Source organism: Vulpes lagopus, chromosome 5 (genome assembly GCF_018345385.1).
Source record: "Vulpes lagopus strain Blue_001 chromosome 5, ASM1834538v1, whole genome shotgun sequence".
NCBI lineage: Eukaryota > Metazoa > Chordata > Mammalia > Carnivora > Canidae > Vulpes > Vulpes lagopus.
The window spans coordinates 22,421,660-22,438,726 of NC_054828.1; the positions used below are offsets into that span (position 1 = coordinate 22,421,660).

A 17,067-nucleotide genomic window follows, 5' to 3' on the forward strand; every position below is an offset into this window, starting at 1 on the left:
TATGACAGTGATCCCGTGGGGGTAACGAAATGGTACCCACGAGGCTGCAAAGACTTCTAGCAGACTGTGGAAGTGCCACACTTCCTGGGGATGGCTTCCGGGCTGGGAAAACAGATCTGATGTGTGTACAAGGCTCCAGTCTTGCACAGTGAAAGGGGGAGTGTCATCTAGGAACAGTAGGAGGCTGGATGTTTCTCTGTAGGGCAGACTCAAAGGGAGTCTCGTGCGGGGAGTTTTGTTCAACTTTCACTAATCACTTATTTAAAAGACAGATCATTCTGGGCCTTCTCTTTATAAATGTCAGCAGTCATGCAACCCATGGGACCATTTCTTCCCCAGCCAGGCCACTCCAGCCATTTTTCTCAGGCTGGCAGGAGACACAGTAGCTGAGAGCTTGAAGAGCAGGAGAGGTTCTCACTCTCTTGCTTTCTCTCCATTTTCCACTCTCAGAAACCACTTTTTTTTCAGAGCCAGGTCCAGTTCTGAGGCTCAATCTCACCCAAGCATGACCGGATGCATTAATATCCTCTGAGGCCATTTCTTGGGTTTCGGGAAGAATAATGCCTAATGAGCTCCAGCTGTGCCCGGTGGCATTCCCTGTTGCAACCAGCAACCCCCACTGGCTTTCTTCCATTTTCCAAGAATACCTTCTTCAGGGCAGCAGCCACCTCTCTCTCTCTCTCTCTCTCTCTCTCTCTCTCTCTCTCTCTCTTTTTAAAAAAACTTTAACCACTGCGTCCTTATCACCTAGCATATTGCTTTGTGTATAGAAGTTCAATAAATATTTGTTGAATATTCAATTGTGGAACTGGTTCCGTTTAGACAAAGGCAATTTTTTAAATGTTATCACCTTATTTTTCTCTTTACAGAATTATATGTGCTTACTGGAAAAAAATTAGAAAATAGAGAATAAATATCACCCATAATGTCATCACTTGGAGATAGCCTTTCTTGACATTTTGGGGTGCATGATATTTACATCTGTATGCATATCTATCATTTGTACGGGACTCCGACAATTCATATTATTATGCAATCATTTTTTATTTACATAAAAATCTTCGCATGGTATTATATATTGATATTATATATTCTTCTACCTTAGTATCTTTAATTTTTTTTTTTCAGAGCATTTTATTGCATGACTGAGCTTCAGCTTAATCAGTCACATATTAAAACCGCCTCGTAGCTTAAACTTTCTGCATAGTTTTGTTTCTTTCCTTGGGACAAATTCCGGCAGGAAGAATTGCATGGTCCCACGGTTTTCTAATTCACTATGTGTTGGCAAGTTATGGGTCAGAGAGGTGCCACTGATCTGAACTCCTGCCTGCAACCATGTCCTCCCTTGCTGGACGGTATTAATCATTCTTTTGTATATTTGCTAACTCCTAGGCCAGAAGATATCAGCGTGCATTTCCTGTAACAGTAGTGAGGCTGAATATTTTGTGTGTGGCTATATTGATACCTGCTTTGCAAGGTGCCTGCTAACTTCTTTGAAGACCCAGGTATTCTGAGGACCAGTAGATTCACTCTGTTTCATAGGGTTATTGTAAGAATTAGTTGATGCAACCTATTTGAATAAGTTTGCAAGCTACAAAGCAATACACCAATGTGTTGATCGAATTTGTGATCTGGTAGGGCGAGGGTCAGAAGGAATCGTCACCTGAGGGCAAATGGGCTGAGTAAATGGGTTCCAAGCAAAGACCTGGGTGAGCTTTGCCGGAGGAGGTATGGGGAGAGACACCTGTGAAGAAAGGGAAAGAGGACATGCCCTGAAGATCTGTTACTTTGAGAAGGTCACTGGAAAAGAGACAAGGTCAGAGATAGCACAGGGGCTGGCAGCTCCAGACAGGAGCTGAGTAGGCACAGAGGGGAGCAAGATGGGCCAAGGAGTGATAGGAAACAAATGGGATCGTGCTGAGGGTGGTCTGTGATCTCTCTGGGGGGTGAGGTGAAGGCGTCTTCTCACATGTCCCTAAACCAGCCACGGAAAAGAGAAAACACCAGCAGAGCCCGCTTCTCTGAAGACTGGTCTGAAGCCCAGTGTGACCAAGGCAGGTGTGTTTAAGAGCAGACAGTGAGACCGGTGCCACTGCACACAGGTGTGGTCACCTGGCTGGAGCACACCTGTGCTTTCCTGTCAATCCTGGGAATGACCACACCTGGGAGGGGAAAAGAAATGCATAAAGCAGTGGTAATTAAATAAAATCCCACACTAAAATTGCCCCAGCAAGTATGGGACCCCAGGTATATAAAAGTATAAATAAAGATATGTACTATGTAATAAACGTGATACGTATTTACTATATATAGCGTGTGTCTCTCTCCATTACTATATACATAAAATACATGGATATAGGCATATGCATGCTTGCCCATGGTCATCTCCAGGGAGAGGGAATTACCTTTGCTTGTCCTCACTTGTTTCAGTGTCATTTCACTTATTACAACAAATATGTATTCTCTAATTTGTAAATGATTGGGTAAAGAAAAAAATGGTTCAGGCTAGGAAGAGGTGTGCTGTGAGGGTGGCCTGCCACTGTCCCTGTGACAGCGTGGGCGGGGATTGGTTAGGGCAGCAGAAGCTGAGGTCCCAGGGCTGTCACCAGAGCCCCTGCTAACTCAGATGGAGGAACCCCTGGAAGCACCTGAGAGTCATACCTGGGCCCCTCAGGGCACCGGGCTCGTTGGCATGTCACACTGAGATGACAGGAGAAGCCGTGCCTTCTTGGCAGGCAGGACTCTAGCCAACAGGTAAGACGTTTCCAGGCTGGGAGTCAACATAGGCCGCCTGTTTCCAGATTGGGCAAGCATTGCCACCTGGCAGGGAGGAGGCCTGGGTTCATTGCAGGGAAGAGAACTTGAGCTTGGTGCAGGAGGAAACGTGAGAGCTTTTCTCCTTCAGTTCAAGGACTGTCACCCCAGCCATGAAACAGAGTATCTGACTGGGACTTTTTGTGATTTTACATCAGGTGCAGCTGCTTTAAGGCAACACAGTTTCTCATGTCCTTTATGTCTGGCTGTCCCATGGTCTGGAGACATTGTCGGGGGAACAAGCCTGAGCTGGTCTCTGACTTCCTGGAGTTACACTCGATTTGGGGAGATGGATGGATGGATGGCATACAAGGGACCGACCAGAGAGCGTGGTAAGATTGCTCTGAAGGAAACCAAAAGAGGTGGGAAGATCAGGGCTGGGCTACTTTGGATCCAAAGGCAATGGAAGGTCTTTTGGAGGAGAGGATGTTTAAATTGAGTCAGGAACAAAGAGAAGGGGGCAGCAGGTGAGTAGCCAGCCGGCAGAAGGGGGACCCAGGAGGCAGGACTCCAGCTCAGCCTGTTGGCCCTGTGTCTGGAGAGCAGCGAGTGCAGGGAGCTGCTCAGGAGGAGGCTTGAGAGGCCAGCAGGCATCAGATCACATCACACCTGGCCCCGTAGGTGGGTCCTATCTGGATGTTTGTTTTTACCCTCAGTGCAAAGGCAAGGTAAAATCTGACATGATGATGCAACATCTAAGCTTCAACTCACCGTATGTAAAGATTTGTTGAATGAGTATAAACTAAATCAACGGATTGATATTCTGGGGTCAGAAAATGTCCCGTGTTTCTTTTATTTTATATCATTATTTATGTTATATATTTTATTGTATTTTATTTTTAAGCTATGGTTTTGACTTGTATATTACATGAAAAATCACTCCCATTTAGATTTATTTTCACAAAAAGACCAAGCTACAGTGATGCGAATACAGTTTGATGCTGCAGAGTGTGCCTGAAATCGAAGGCAAGGTGAATGAGACACTGTCTCCAGAGTGTGGAGTGTACGAAACTCTTCCACACTCGGATGCCCTCCGTCTTTGTCATCCTCCAGCATGCTGGGCTGCGCAGGTGCTCCTGCTGTCTCCGTGGTATCTCCAGATGAGGAGACCAGCTCAGAGAGGTGAGAAAAGACCGGGCAGGGCTGTATCCCTCTAAAACCAGCAGGCACCTGGAGTTAGTGTGAGGTAGAGACCAGACATGGACTTTGAGGTTGGGTAGATCTGGTTTCCAGACCCTCTCTGCACTCAACCGTTGTGGGACTTTGGAATAGACACCCTACATCCGATCTCTGTGTGGCTCATTTTCCATTTTTAAAATGGGGGTAATACAATTTACCTCCTAATATATTGGTGTGGATTAAAAGAGAAGAATTAGAACATCTGGCACACAAGAGACGCTCAAGGAATATTAGTTTCTTTGTTCCTTTACCTGCAAAAAATCCACGAATCCGTCCAAAAAAATAGACCATCCTTTAGAATAGAACCTTACCCATTTCTTTTTTGTTTTTGTTATTGACGGGACGTCCGAAAGGATGTTAGTTTTCTTGTTGTTGTAGTTGGGTTTGTGGTAAGCTGACTTTGCACTTTAAAAGGGAAAAGAAGGAAATCTGTAGTATCTCAAACAATGAGCCTTTTTAAAACCTGCATTGGACTCCAATTTCAAAGAATATTCTTATTAACATACTTTCTTATAAATGGGACGCTACTCATCAAATATTTATAAGTAGTAGCCTGAGAAGCCAGCGCAGTGCTTGGCAAGCCTGGGGACATTTCCCACGTGCGCTGTGGGATGGCGTAGGCAGGGGAGACCCTTTAATTTTGTGACATGGTTTGGGGGCTCCAGTGTGAGCTAGTCTTGGCATGGTTTCTCCCTGCTCTGGGCCTGTTCTGGAGTCTTTCAGGACTCCCACGTAGACTGTCCTTGCAGGCAACTCCCTTTGAAGTCCCCGGGAGCTCTTTGAATGGAAAACATACACAACGGGGTGTTGATGCAAATAAGCATCAGACCTGATGTACGTGGGGGAATAAAGGTGCTTCTCACACCAAATATTAGCTCTTTAGCCCAGAAACTATGGTTTGATCATTAAATAGAAAAATCAGCTCCCCCCCCCAAAAAAACCCAGAATCTATCACCAAAGCTCCACCATATCCATTCTCTCAGGAAATGATAAACCTGCTAATTACCCGAGAGTTTTAATTAAGTAACAGATATAGACAGTGCTGGGCTCTGTTTTTACTTTAAACATATCAATAAAATAAAATTCTCAATTCCAGGGCAACTTGCTAAATGAAAAAAAAATTACTATCTTTTGAAATATCACTCATCGAGTGCGATAATTTAGAAAAATATCTCTATTAGAGATAGTTAGAGATATTTTTTGGTTGGAAATGCAGTCACCGATGTAGCACAAAGCTGCAATTTGTAGACAGGTTAAGTAAATTAAATCACTCACTGTCTTTTTTTTCAATGGCTTTAAAAGTTAAAGGTAATTTGCAAAGAAAACGCTCAGTTTGAATTGGTTTGTAATATCTGTTAATGATCTTTAAAAAAATCCACTTATTCACAATCCTGTCCCTGAGGGAATTCCAGCATGCTATCAGAAAAATTTCTTAAGTCTGAAATGTCATTAGCTAGTGATTCCTTTGAAGTAAAAAGCCCTGAAAAAATAAATTATATAAGGTATACAAGTGCGCAGGACAATCACTTTGATGAATAATATCTGTGTTTTTCGTACCTAAAAACGCAACAATTGCAATCCAAGCTGTTAAATTATAGAGCTGTCTTCGGAATTACCTTGGTGTAGGTACGCGTGCTCTGTTTATTTCACACGTATATTGAGTTCTTCCATATATTTATAGATTGTTGATGTAAAAACAGTAGTGTTGAAACAATTTTGATTATATTCATTGTGTTTACCTTTTGGAAACACAAGGTGTTGCCTAAATACAGCTCTACAGGTGTTGCCATCCAGAACTAAAACAATAGCCTGTTTCAGGGCCACATCCTGGATCCCGGAGCCGGGCGCCCTGAACAGGGGTGCGAATACTGCGCAGCCCCTCGAATTGTCCAATATTAGATAACAGAGCTGTGCAATACTACACCAAAGGGGCAATTTTCTTCCTGACCCTGGCTGGCTATCAGTTTTTGCCTGGAAGCAGGGGAGTCTTTGTAATACGATATTAGTCAGTGAAACTACAGATGCTGGTTTGGCTGCTATAAATAGCTAATCTTTCTTTCTTTCTCTCTCTTTTTTTTTTTTTTTTTTTGAGAGGAGTTGGATTTTAGTAAACCATTGGCTACAGGTTAATTACACATTTCGTAAGAAAGCATTGCCTTGTAGCCAGCCTAAATTTGTTACCTTTTAATCCCGCTGTACAGAAGGCTAGCAGTGTATGAGCCTCCAGGAGGACCTTCAGTGTGTCCTTATTTTACATACTGGGGCTTTAACTTTTTGTTCTCCTCACGCACTACTTACCTTTTAGCGAAACTGCCAAGGACCTGGTTTTATTCATTTTTCCTCCAGGGGAAGGCATTCTGTTCTTCTTGATCTAGCTGATTTGTGATTGTAGGTGTGGTTCATTGGTTCGTCCTGTTTTCTGCTCTGTAGCTGACATCCGGAGAGCACACTGACATAGGTGAGAATAAGCCACTGATGGATTTTGATCAAAATATTCTATAATATTTAGTGCTTTCATTTACTGCATCTGAAAATGGAAATCAACACTTGAAATTTTGGGGGGGGGGAATCTTTATTGGAGTTCCATCTATCGAAGATTACAAAGAGCAGAGCATGGGACTCAGTGTGTTATCCCGGAGTGTGTTCTCCTGGAGAGAACACGTCCTGTAACCACCTCCTGGGACACGAAAGAGAATATAGCCAACATTCCTGCCTGCCCCTAGGCTGAGACTCTCCTTTTTCTCCTCAAAAATAACCACTCTGCTGACTGTTTTTTATTTTTTTTGTTTTTGTTTTTGTCTCAGCTTCATATGAATGGACTCCTTTGGTAAGTGTTCTTTTGCATCTGGTTTCATCCTTTCAACATAGTGTCTGTGAGCTGTGTCTGTGTTGCTGCGGTGCAATTATATTCTCCTTGTTTTATCTCATTCCACTGTATCAATAATATACCACAGTTAACCATTTTGCCCCTGATGCACATCGGGGTTGTTGTTGATTTTTGGCTATTTCGGAGAACTGCCATACGCTTGCTCATGCACATCTTGGTGGGTGTGCATGCATATCTGTTGCGTATGTAGACCAAGAGGGAAGTTACTGAGGTGTAGGGCATGACCATGCTGAGCTTTAATGACGTCACTTTCCAAAGAGGTTGTATTAGTTTCTAGTCCCACCAGCGGTGGGTGAGAGAGAACGCTTGTTAACATTTGGTATTCTTCATCTTTTTAATTTTGGTCATTCTGATATGTAGTTGAATCTCATTATGGTTTTGATTCCCCAGATTATTAAGAAGTTGAGCATCTTTTCATGTACATTGGCCATTTGGATAGTTTGTGAATGGACTTTTCAAGGGTCTTGCTAATGTTTCCAATGCACTGATCATCTTTTCTTATTGTCTTGTAGGAAATATTTATATATTTTGGATATGATCCTTTTTTTTTTTTAAGAGAGAAAGAGCAAGAATGTGTATGTAGGGGCAAGGGGGTAAGGATAAGAGGGAGAGAGAGAATCCAAAGCAGGCTCCATGCCCAGAGCGGAGCCCAATGCAGGGCTCTATTTCACGATCCTGAGATCATGACCTGAGCCAAAACCAAGAGCTGGATGCTTACCTGACTGAGCAACCCAGATGCCCGAAGGATAGGATCCTTTTTTGATTTATATATTGGAAATATCATATACCACTCTGAATTTGACTTTTTACTCCCTTTATGGTATCTTTGGATGGATAGAACATTTTGATTTTTATGTAGCCTAATTTTGCAATATTTTCCTTTGTAGCTAGTGCTTTCTGTGTCTTATTTAAGAGAGATTTGCTTATCCCAAGGCCATGAAAAATATCCTTTCATATTGTCTTCTGGAAGCTTTATTGTTTTACCTTTCGTATTCAGAGTTATAATCAAAATCAATCAAAAGTCATTGATTTTTTGCATATGGTGTGAAGTTGGGATCAAATTTGTTTTTTTTCTCCACAATATCTACTTACCCTATACCATGAATGAAAAAGATTTCTTTCTCCAGGCCTCTGAAGGGATATATTTGTCATAAAATAGGTACTTATTTATAGAATGATCCTGTAGACACCCCCCACACACACACACTTTATTCTGTTAGTACGGTGAGTTATTTAATAGGTTTTTAAATGTTAAACCAATCTTCCATTTCTGGACTAAACCCAACCTGGTTATATTATTTCTTTGAAGTATTGCAGTGTGTTTTGATAGTTTTTAAAGGCATATGCATGAAACTCACCTGTAGCTTTCTTTTAGTGTAATGTCCTTGTCAGGTGAGTTATCAAGGTTTAGCTGGCTCATAAAATGAGTTGGAGAAGTGTCCTCTGTATCTTATTTAATACATTAAAACATAAATAAGTCTAATCTAATATAGTTATTTAAAATATATGTAGTTTGCCTTAAGTATATTATTAGTCAAGGTTCTCCAGAGAAGCAGAACCAAGTGTAAGCATGTGTGTGTGTATTTATTCATTATAGGAACTGACTAGCACAATTATGGAGGCCAAGAAGTTCCACAGTCTGCTCTCTGCAAGCTGGAGACCCAGGAAAGCTGGTCACATAACTCACTTCAAGTCTGAAGATCTCAGAATCACACAGCGTTTGTGGGGAGCAATTGTGTAAATTCTAGGTGGATTCTGAAGGCCCAAGAACCAGAAGCTCTGAAGCCTGAGGGCAGGAGAAGATAGATGTCTCAGCTGAGGCATAGAGAAAACTCACCCTTCGTCTGACTTTATGTTCTATTCAGGCCCTCAATGGATTGGATGATGCCCACTGCTTTGGTGAGGGTGGTCTTCCTTAGTCATCTACTGGTTCAAAATCTAATCCCTTCCTGAAACACTTTCACAGACACTTCCAGAAATGATGTTTTACCAGTGATCTGGGTGTCCCTTGGCCCAGTCAAGCTGACACATAAAAGTAACCAGCACTGTAAGTATTCATTACAATTTCTTTCATTCCAGGCTTCTGAAATGAATTTTAATGGAGACTTGTGGCAGGAGACTGGTTTCTGTGTTTGCCTGGGGAAGAGAAGGGAAGTTACACTACCTTCCGGGACTCACAATCTGCTTGTGTGCCCAAGGCTGACATTTGTTACTGCATCTCAATCCTGGAACCATGATCAGGGCTCATCCTGGATTTAAAGGAGGACCTGTAAGATGAGAAGCTTTCTGGACATACATGACAAGCACTCAGATAAAACACCTGCTCCCCACTGAGAAACTTCAAAGCCAACTTCATCCACTTTGACCCTTCAGGTACTGTTCCATAGAGTGTTTTTTTTTTTTTTAAACTCAAATCCCCTTCAGTACTATCTCCATCTCTCCATAGTACAAGGCCTTACCACCTCTTGCTTGGGCTATGGCATTTGTGGGACACTTGGTGTCCATTTCATCCCCTTCCCAGCCATCCAAGTGTTCACTCTAGAATGGGCAGCTGGCCATCATAGTCTCTGTTGAAAACTGCTTGGTGGCTCTCCATTGTTTTATGAGAGGCAGTCCAGGCTCTTAAACATGGAACACGAATTCTCCCACCACCTGGCTCTCGCTTACCTTTCCGGCAGCTCTCTTGCTCCTCTTGGGTCTCTGCTTCACACTCTAGTAACTCCATCTGCTTGCAGTCCCCAGTGTTTCCTCTGGGGTTCTTTATGTCTCAGCTTTTTGTATGCTGATCTTTCCCCTGGGAAGGGACTCTCCATGTCTTTCTCCTGGGCAATCCATTCTTTAACAATCAACTCAGGCCAGAGACCCTCCATCCCACCCAGCTGGGGTGGCATGGTCTCCTTTGCATCCATGCCTCGGTGTCTGATGATTAGATTCTGAACTTCTTGAAGGCTGGTTCAGATCTTGGTCATACCTACATCTATAACTTGCTGTGTACTCAAGGATAACAGGTGTTCAATAAAACATGTATAGACTTAAACAGAAGGAACAACACTTAGGAGTTGACTAGTTTGGGTTTCATTTCATCTTTTTTTTTTTTTTTTTGGAAGCCTGAGAGGGAGTGACACAGCCCAAATGCTGTGACCAGAAGGGAGGAAGGAAGGCAAAGACTACGGAAAACCTGCAGATAGCAATCTCTTCCTTAATGACAGTTCGGTTCAAATGATTAAAACCCTTACGATGGGATTCACTTTTTGTAGAATGGATTAGTTATAAGGATTTTCTATGAAGATAGATTTTTTTTTTCCAGAGAAACAAATTTGGACACCTTACTCCAAGAATTTAAATGAGAAAAATAATCCTCCTTAAAAGGCAAATTGACCAATATCCTTCCCCTTTTCTCTTATTAATAAAAGAGTTTACACAGAAACCCTATAAGAAGTTGTGTAAGAGATTCACAAGGATCATTAAAGTCTCTACTAGACATTCACTTTCACTTTGTAAAATTGGCTGTACCCTCAAAATGGTATCACATAAAAATAGACTTTCTGGGGCTCTTATATATGAATGGGTTTTAGTTGCACAGTGGTGCCATTCATTTTATTTGGCCCATTTATTGCAAGTACATTCTAAATTTGGCCTTAATTATTTTTCCTTTCACAAAAATATTTTGTGGGATCTTTTTGAACCCCGACTACTTCCTTCTTGCCCCCTTAAGACAGAATCCAGGAGTGTTACTTTTGTTCTCTTCTAATTAAAATAATTGCTTGGTTCCTTTTAACTAGATTCATGCAGTTATTAGCCTAATACATGGATGGGTGCCATGGGGTGCTTGAGAAACAAAATGAAAAGTGATCATGTAGCTTCACATGAAAAAGATTCTGTGGTGCCAAGGAGCATTATTCCTTTCAGCCGGCATTTTATAAGGGCCTTTAGTAAACCTGGCCTCCCCTCCCACCCCTACCCCCATACCCTTACTAAAAGACTATTAAGTGAAAGAATGGTTCTATTTTCTCCATTAGGTAGACAGTGAACTCAGTACAATTTGAAGAGGGGCACTTGATATGCTGGGTATGGCACAAAGACCGGGGGGCTGGTTTTAATCTCTGCCCTTGCTTTGTCTTCCAGAATAACTGCAGTCGAAGGATAAATGCTCCATGTCCTCTCTGCCAGTCGGTGTTTATCAGAGGACATTGGAAGAAGAGGGACAAAGGTGCCTGGATGTATGTGTTCATCAAGAGTCATCAGGACCCTGGTTCTGAAAGGAAGTTTTAAAATAATGTTTTTGACATCAAGATGTTTCTGGAAGTTGATGCAGTTCAAGAGTTTGGCAAACACAGGCCTTCAGGCTAAGTCCGATCTATTGCCTGTTTTTGTAAATAAAGATTTATTGGAACACAGCCACACCCATTTGTGGATGGGTTGTCTGCTGCTGCTTTTGCGTTGCAGTGTGGAGCAGTAGCGACAGAGACCATATGCCTACAAAATCTGAAAGATTTACCAACTAGTTTTTTAGCAGAGAAAGTGTGCTGACTCTTGATAGAGCCTATCTCATTCACGGAGTATCTATGAAATAACTACTTCCTGCTGAGAAATGTATTTATGGGAATTTCGATGACAGTCCACATTTGGTGAGATGCTGAGGGCTTTTGGTAATGTACTTACGTAATGGGTGTTCAGGACTGGTGTATAGACAGCAGGAGGTGAGGCGGATCGGGTGCAGGAGATCATGGCGTGAGAAAGAGGCTCTGCCATTACTGTCTCAGTGGAAATCACTGGTTGTGGCTCGGGTCTTCTTTTGTCAACTATACAGAGGAGAAGGTGCCAAGACTTCTGACTTGGCGCGCACCTCGACTTACTACCTTAAGACCTTATGGTCAACATTGTGGACGTCTGCTTCCATGCCAAAAGATGGGCATCCTTTGTCACCAGTTGGTAGTTGGATGGATCAAGTAAGAGAACATGAGTCCCAAGTGTTCTCTAAAGCATCAGATGCTATATTTGTGACATATGAAAACATCAGGATAAGTGTTCTCTTTGGCACGTGAAGAAATGAGACAGCTTACCCAAGATCAAGTAGTCAGCCAGCAGAAGAGCTGGAGGCTAGCTCTCCTGCTTTAAGCCACCATTCTTTTCCAGTATACCATATGCTTCTTTACATCACGCTTCCTTCCACGGTTTCAGAAATGCTCAGTTCTTTAGTTCATTTTTTGTTCACTCATTCATTACTGAACATTATTTAAGAGCCTGCTATGAATGTAAAAGGAGCAGAATGTCTCAGGGAGAGTGAGGGCTGTGTGAGGAAGAGTTGGAAAATAGAGTAATTTTGTTTTTGGACCCCTGTGGCTGGAATCCTCCAGAACAACATAGATTCTGGATCTATATCAACGATATTGATTTCCCCCATCCTGCCCAAGGAGTTAGCCCTTATTTGTGATATGGAGAACAAGAGAATAGATGGGATGGGAAAGAGAGAGCAATCCTGTCACCCAACAGTGTTGCCTGCCATGTTGTTTTATGTAGTGTGTGTGTGTTTGTGTGTACTGTTTATGTGTGTGTACATACCATGAGAGCAAAGAGAAAGAGGGATGCTAAAGTGTTGATGGCAGATTGTACCAGCAACTAAAGGATGGAGACAATCTAGGTCTGGATTGCAAGGATTTGCAAGTTAGGATTTTGTGTATAAATAAAGTTCAAGGGAATCCATATCCTAGGAATTTTCAAATATGGATTGTCCAATTAAATGGCATAAATTAAACATACAAGATGTGGACTTATTTTACTTACCACACTGTTAAATACAGCCTTCATTCAGATTGTATTCGTTCAATAATGTGTCCTGTAAGTTTTGAAATGATGATTATCAAATGTGCCTGGAGGGAGCAGCTTCCACCAAAATATTAAATTTGCCTTGTCATGGTAGGAGAAGTGAAAAACTTGAAAGTTTTTGTGTTTGACACTTGTTATTTTAACAGGGAAGCTTGCCAATATTTTCTTCATATTCAGCGTTGTTGGCTACTTTTTTTTCCAGGTTTATCTGTGAGTGTAAGTCTATGATTCTCCGAAGCAAAGGTGCCAGTGAATTTGCCTCATAAACAAGCAGACCTTCCAGAATCTTCCATCGGAGAATTATCACCTGCAAAGACCTCTGAGAGGTACAGTAGAAAATTCTGCCTTAAGCTCCTCTGCCTCCCTTACAACAAGTCAGTCAGCTGAATTTGGAGGTGCTGCTGTCCGATTGTGCAATTCATTAATAAAGCCATGTTACTTCTCGGATATTCCCAGGACCCAGGACGCTGCTGTTTTAAGAAACATAATTTGGTTTAGCACCGAGAAAGCCTGTTCACAGCAGGTCTTAGTGGTGATACAGATAACACTTTTCATCTGTAAGAAATTTGTAAGCATTAACTAATTTATTTAACTTCCCTGTAATTGAGCGAATCTTCTTCGGTTTGCTGTGGGAAAACCCTTCCTTTTCTAATTCTAATCTTTTAGCAGGTATTCTCCTGAAGCCTTGTCACCGTGCTGGAAATGTTTTGTAGAGGGGAAATAAATCTTTCAACACAGTGTAAAATTTCACCGAAATAGATGACCTCCATTTCCTCAGTGGAGAGCCTATTTTTAAGTGATTAGACAATGCTCTGGGAAAAAAAAAAAAAGTGAAATCTCCTTGAAAACTCTGGGAACTTTTGCATTATTCCAGCCACTGTTACTGCCACTACTGTGGGCAGTGTTCTCGATGGCTTACAGGTATTACTTTGGGTTTCCTAGAAAGGAGAACTGTAGGAAAAGCTCAGGCGCTGTCTCTTTTGCGGAGTTCAGTCCCAGAGTAGGGAGTTGGGGAGAATGATGGTCAGGCTGAGGCCAAAGGAGCAAATAACAATAGCGCGTTATGGATTTGGCCCCAACTTGGCGTGAGTTGTAAGCGACTGCTCTGTCCTTGGGTTGGTGGTAGGCTAGACATCAGCCCTCCAAAAAAATGTCTGCATCTTAATTCCTAGAACCTGAGGATGCAAGCTTCTGTGCCAAAGTCTTTGCAGATGTGATTAAGGATCTTGGGATGGAGAGATGGCCTGGGATTATCTGGGTAGGTTGGAAATCCAGTTGCAGATGTCTTTAGAAGATGGAGGCATGGGTGGAGGTGGAGTGACACAAGAGAGGGCAGGGGGACCATGGAGGTAGGATTTGGAGTCATGTGGTCACAAGCTAAGGAGTGTGGGCTGTCACTGGAAGCTGTAAGAGGTGAGGATGGGAGCCTCCCCTGGCACCTCCACCATGCTGCCTGCAGACTTCTGCAGTAATACATCTCTGTTGTTTTCAGTCACCAAGTTTGTGGTGATTTGTGATAGCAGCCATGGGAAACGAATACAGAGACTGTCCTCCCAGAGCAGAATTGGTTAGATTTCAGGATAGATTAATAGAGAAAGGATGGCAGTAAGCAAATAATAGAATTTGTTTGCCACTTCCGATTGGTGAATAGTTTTCCTCATGATATTAACGTCACTCTACTTTCCCCTCTGACCTCTGGGTTGATCACAGTTGGGAGTTTCACTGGAGTGTCTCATGCTTCAGGGGTAATGGGGAAGCTCCAGGAAGGGAGGGCAGGGCCAACTTCCTTCCAGCTAAGTGGGCATGAGAGAGGCTCCATTGGGTTGTGCATAATAAAGTCTATGGAAAGCCTGGAAGCTGGGGGAAGCAAGCTGCTGACAGGCCAGAGCCTGTCACCACCTGAGTCACCACCTGAGAGGTGGCATATAGGGGGGTTGGAATTAATGATCTTGATTCTCACCATAGCCCCCACGAGGCAGGTCTGGTGTGATCTCCTCAGCAAGCACTCATCCTCCAGTCTTAAAGACCGTTAGCTTCTGAAGCTCACTGTCCACTCAGGGTTGCCCGTCTCATCTTCAAATGCAGTGACTGAAATCCTTTCCATGAGGGGCTCTCGTTTTACTTCTTGAGGCACATACAATAAAGCTCATTCTTGCCCATGAAAGCTCTCTCCAAATATCTGAAGACAGTTTTCACCTTTTCCCCTCTGCCAAGCAGAGCACGTCCTGTTTCCTCGACTCTGGCTTTCTCTCTGTGGCTGGTGGCCACACCCAGCCCTCCTCTGGCTATGGGTCTTTCCTCCTTGGTTCTTATGTCACTTAACGTAGCCAGAGATTGTTTTTATTTTATTTTATTTTTTGCCAAGCATATCATTTTTAGTTGTACCAAACAGCGTTGATTATAGCGCTTCTTACACTTGTGTATGGATGACTGGGTGGAAGCACGTGTTAGTCCTAAGGGGGCCCAACCAAGAGCTCCAAAGAATTAATCAGTTTGCAAGTGGTGTTACTGTGTTAGAGATCACATGGCACCTGAGTATCCACAGTTTTATACAGAATTGAGGTCAGATGAGAATTCCTACAGGTCCATACCATTTGGCCATGCGATAATGGAGGGTGTTGTTAGCCAACCTGCCTCACACCATCCTTCTTCCTCAACAGCCAACCCACCAAACCCAATTCTGGAGCACCTCCTGGCTTGGAGGAGATCTGCCCCGGGTGGGCAGGTAGAGTTCTGCTCCTGGTGCAATCCAAGACTCCAGCATCTTCTGCAAGAAGAGCTATTACCATGGGTTAAGAAGGCCAGTGGACAGGGGCTTTACATCCATTATCTGCCATCTTCACAGTAGCCCTACAGTCTTCGTTTTACTGATAGACGGTGAAGGTTTGGTTCGAAAGAACTTTCCTGAAGTTGTAGCGTAGCAGACCTAAGGTTGAGACTCAGGAGGGTCAGCTGTTCTGTGTAGTGGTTAAAATGATTTTGAAGCTGTACTCGAGGGGGAGGGGGTCCTTGGGCTTCTACAGGTGCATTGAGCCCTGAACTGACCCTTCCAGGCCACCGGAAGGAGCTGGGTAGCACACAGTTGGCTTTAAATGGCTCAGCCTCTGTGGTTCTCCCTCAGCAACTGGGTCTTGTATCGTACGTGTTAGGAATCACCCCTGCCACATTCTGACCCAGGCTTCCCAGTTCACAGATTTGAGCCTTTCTTTACCCACTATCCATTCACCAGGTGCCTTCTGGGTCTCTTGCACCAGGCCAGGGTGGGGATGGAGGCACAGAGGCTGTGGCTGACGTCATGCAGCCTGGGAGTGTAGGGGTTTGAATGAAGGTCTCAGATGTCTAGGTCACCGAATCTGGTCCTGCGGGGGAGCCGGTAGCATTGAACTTCCTCTGGGCATCTACCCAGACCCAAGTGCTCTTTAACCTATGAGGTGGGAAATAGCTTCTAAAGCATTAGCAACCTTTGGCCACTAGTATTTTTCTTTCCACTTTTCCCTCATCCAAGCAATGAGGCCAGTGCCTACTTGTTTCGGCAAGAGGGCAGCGACAGTGAAAAAATGAGTCTTCCCTGGTCATGGTGGATTCTTTGGGCTGACACCTTCAAGCTCCTCCTAACTGGCTTCTCCTGTAATGGAGGACACCAAAAGCTCACCTTCCCACCATGCTGCAGATTGGAATGGGCAGATGCCTCCCTTGCTCAGTGTGAAACACGGGCCACAGTCTATTGTAGCCACTTCTTTCTTGGAGGACTTTGTCCTGCTCGCCCGGCATGTGATGCCCAGGGGACAGCTGCCATTGTGAAACAAGGGCCCGGCTGGAGGCCAGCAAGAGCCTGCCCCCATTCCTTGACTGCACCTTTGAGCCCAATTGTTTTGTTGTGTCTGACAATAAATTTCTATTTGGCCATGCCTCTGTTGTTGGGTTTCTGTGAAGTCCTTCTAGATGTAAGGCTTACCCTGCATATTGTTTTGTTTTGCTACAGCCTTGGGGGAGCAGAAACCTGTAGGGCCCAGCTAAAGAGTGGAGAGAACAAGTCTTGGGGGACATTTCACACCCATGATGGTGGGGGAAGGGGCATGGAGGAGAAGATCTGTCCTTGGTCTCTTGGACACCTGAAAGGCGCTGGGAGGGTGGAACACAAGGGTGTCCAGGACAGCTTGGGCCAAAGATGTGTGAGGATGAGGAAGGGGGACTGAGTGACATATCAGAGTATCAGAGGCTGCCTGCATAGACTCCTGCCATCAGACACTGCCAGCCTCTCCCCTACCACATCTTAGAACTGAGAATCCCCAGAATGTGGCCATGGTTTAGGTGAAGGGGATATCCCACCACTCAGTTTCTGCCACTTTGGAAGAATGAGG

At 43.6% G+C, this 17,067-nt stretch overlaps 1 long non-coding RNA gene across 4 annotated transcripts in view; it reads left to right on the forward strand.

The window, feature by feature from the left end:
- The window catches only part of LOC121491299, a 106,462-nt gene that overhangs the window by 39,002 nt on the left and 50,393 nt on the right, over positions 1 to 17,067 (forward strand). The window contains exons 2-11 of one of the 4 annotated variants that reach the window (XR_005987925.1): positions 2,973 to 3,146; positions 3,705 to 3,936; positions 6,086 to 6,451; positions 6,798 to 6,820; positions 8,478 to 8,779; positions 8,960 to 9,253; positions 11,006 to 11,508; positions 12,909 to 13,032; positions 13,879 to 13,964; positions 15,367 to 16,612. This is a non-coding gene — a long non-coding RNA (uncharacterized LOC121491299). Of the gene's footprint in view, positions 1 to 2,972; positions 3,147 to 3,704; positions 3,937 to 6,085; positions 6,452 to 6,797; positions 6,821 to 8,477; positions 8,780 to 8,959; positions 9,254 to 11,005; positions 11,509 to 12,908; positions 13,033 to 13,878; positions 13,965 to 15,366; positions 16,613 to 17,067 lie in introns of those variants that run through there. The other 3 variants (XR_005987924.1, XR_005987926.1, XR_005987927.1) reach the window with 3 other exon arrangements.